Genomic DNA, 3,273 nt, shown 5'->3' on the forward strand with positions numbered 1-3,273 from the left:
CCCTTTTTAAAAATTGTATTTTATTTATTTATTTATTTATTTATTTATTTATTTATTTATTTATTCTATCATATATATATATGTATGTATATATATATCCATGAGAGGCAGAGGGAGAAGTAGGCTCCATTCAGGGAGCCCGACGTGGGACTCGATCCCAGGACCCCAGGATCATGCCCTGGGGCAAAGGTAGACACTCCACCGCAGAGGCACCCAGGCATCCCAAAAAAACTGCCTTTTTCATCTCTGATAATCCTCAATTCCTAAGAGAGCTGTTGGTACACACTAAATTCCAGAAATGGATGCCGAGCTAAGTAAACTGTTAAACTCCCTTGCCCTAAAGTGAGTTTCGCTGAATCTCCCCAAAAGGACTAAATACACCTAAACACAGTAAAATTTTGTGATTTAGATTAAGACTCTTCAAGGTTTTCTTACATTTTAATAGAATAAATTCTCTTCTCAATATATTCTAAGGAGATAATCTGTTGTGAACCAGATCTATTGTACAAGTGTATTTTATGCAAGACTGCGTATATAGCATAAAATTGAAAATATAAAACCAAACAAAAGGAAAAGAGTTACATAAATTGTGGAAACACCTTTACATGGAATATTACAGAAATTTTAATGATGCTGTTTTCAAAGTTTATTTGATAACTAGCAAAGACTTATGAAAAAACATTAAGTGAAAAAGCACTTGTATGTATGTGTGTATATATAATACCAGTTGTGTAGGTAACATGACCACAATTTTACACAACAAAAATTATATGCACATGTATAAATAAACTTATACATATAATTACACACAAGTATACAAGTATATAAAGATGGAGATAAGTTATTCTAAAATGTGAATGGTATTATTGCTGGCAAGCTCTCAGATCATTTTTATTTGCTTCTTTTTTATTTTTACATATTTTCTAATTTTCTACACTGTCTTATGAGTAGAGAGAAAACATTCAAAATCACAAGCTACAATAAAAAGCTAAAAAAAAAACAAAACCCAAGAATAATTTATACTGTGAACTCTGTGCCTCTATTGTGAAGCAGAGACATAGAACAAAAGAACAAAAGAAATGGCTCCTTCCTCCCACAGGCCATTGTGCGGGGTCTGACCCCGGCAGCCAAGGTCAGTACAACACCACCCATACCCACAGGGTTGTTGGCGTGCCTGTTGGTCCCAGGACAGGACCAGGAAGGAGCCGTGAGACAAGGCAGGACCCTGAAGTGGGGCCCAAACCAGCACCTACGGCCCAGAGCCTAAACAGAGTTCCATCGCCCTAAATAATTTTAAGCCAATAAACCCAGATTCCCTTAAAAAGACAAACAGCCCTTTGTGTGAACAATAGCATACAGACAGCTTTATATTGGGTTCATAGTGACATAGTGCCATGCACTCCTGCTCATTCTCTTCAATTCTTAGGGGACTGCTCTTTGCCTTTTGAACCTGAGGGTTGCCAACTTCCATAAAGAATGGCCCTTCTGGTGCCTAGGTGGCTCAGCTGGTTGAGTGATGGCCTTTTGGCTTGGGCTCAGGTCAGGATCTCCAGGTCCTTCCATCCCTTAGGCTCCAAGCTCAGTCTGTTGGAGATTCTCTCCCTCCTCTTCCCTCTGCCCCTCCAACCCTCCCCAACTCCTGTACTACAAATAAATAAGATAAAAATTTTTTTTAATTTAAAAAAAATACGGTCTTATGGATAAGCACAAAATCAAGAGACAGCAATTGGACAGAATTTGTGAACTTATTCACCCCCAGATCAAGAACACCCCCCTGCATCCCTGCCCTCTGGTGGTGCTTCTCAGTGGCACAGACCACAGCATGGAGATGTCAATCCTGGGGGCCCTGGCCACCGTGGCCTTCTGTGATGCATGTGCCATACCATCACCCTTACCAGGGAGGACCTGGAGAAGCTCAAAGCCTAGAGAGTGATCCTGCAGATCTGCAGCGGCTATGACCATGTTGACCTCAAGGCTGTTGGCCAGCTCAGGATCACCACGTGCACTACTGCACCCGGGGCAGCAGAAGAGATGGCTGACTCCAGCATCTCCCACATCCTTCACATGTACCTCCAGGACTCGTGGTTGTACCAGGTGCTGCAGGAAGGCACACTGGTCCAGGGTGTTGAGGAGATCCAGGTGGACACCTCACAAGCAGCTTGCGTCCACGGGGAGATGCTGGCCCTCATCGGCCTTTGTTGCACAGGGCAGGTGACTGCTGTTCCAGTCAAGGACTTTGGATCCAGCAGCATATTTTAGGAGCCCTACTTCCAGGACGGAACAGAGCAGTCCCTGGGTGTGCAGAAGGTCTGCGCCCTGCAGGATTGGCAGTGTGAGAGTGACTGCGTCTCCCTGTCCTATAATCTCAGTGAACATCACCACCACTTCACCAGGGACTTTACTGGAGAGCACAGGAGGCATGAAGCATTCCTTGCGAATGCTGTCCACAGTGGGCGGGTGAATGAGCAAGTCTTGGCCTAAGCCCTCAAGGAAGGCAGGACACAAGGGGCAGCCCTCGAAGGGCATGAATCTTAGCCTTTCAGCTTTGCGCAGTGTCCCTTGAAAGATGCACTGAATCTCACTTGTAAGCCCCACATAGCTTGGTGTAGTGAGCAGCTGCCACCGAGATCTGCCTGCCGGGCAATCACAGGTCACGCAAGATGCTGTGAACAAGGAATTCTTTGTCACAACAGCCCCCTGGCCAGGAACAGATCGACAAGCAACTCCTGCAGAGCCCAGGGCACCGCAAACGGCTACTTGCCATACAGTGTGGGTGTAGCTCCCAGAGGATGGGGTGCAGCCCAGGAAGGGGTGGTCCCCAGAGGCAACCCAGGGACACATAACCTACAGGGGCACACCCTTCCCAAGCTCCCTCTCCCAACCAGCTTACAAAACATGGGGGCAGTAGAGAGCACCGCAAGGAGCAATAGCAGAAATGACAGTAACCATTCAGACAAACCCGGGACCAAGAGACAGTGAAAAATAGATGAGCTAAGAAAAGGAATTTGGCCATCTTTTTAACTGATTCCAGACATATGCGTCATTGATATTGCAGGGTGAAAAGGGCTGGAAGCCAAGACGTGGGAAAGCTGAAGCTGTCTTCTGGTTACAGAAGCGCTGAAAGACTAGGACATGATTTATTAACGACCAACGTCTCTTATGATGTGCTGCGCTCTTCATCTGTGCATCAAATCACAAAAAATAAAAAAATTTTAAAAAAATTTAAAAAAATTTTTTTTCATTCATCAGTCCTTTGGGCACAGCAGGTCCTGA

At 44.9% G+C, this 3,273-nt stretch overlaps 1 pseudogene; it reads left to right on the forward strand.

Moving 5' to 3' along the window:
- Nucleotides 1–1,696: 1,696 nt before the first annotated feature.
- Nucleotides 1,697–2,930, forward strand: LOC121496560 (annotated as a pseudogene).
- The last annotated feature ends 343 nt before the right edge of the window (nucleotides 2,931–3,273 follow it).

This window comes from Vulpes lagopus, chromosome 1 (genome assembly GCF_018345385.1).
Source record: "Vulpes lagopus strain Blue_001 chromosome 1, ASM1834538v1, whole genome shotgun sequence".
In the NCBI taxonomy this organism is placed as follows: Eukaryota; Metazoa; Chordata; class Mammalia; order Carnivora; family Canidae; genus Vulpes; species Vulpes lagopus.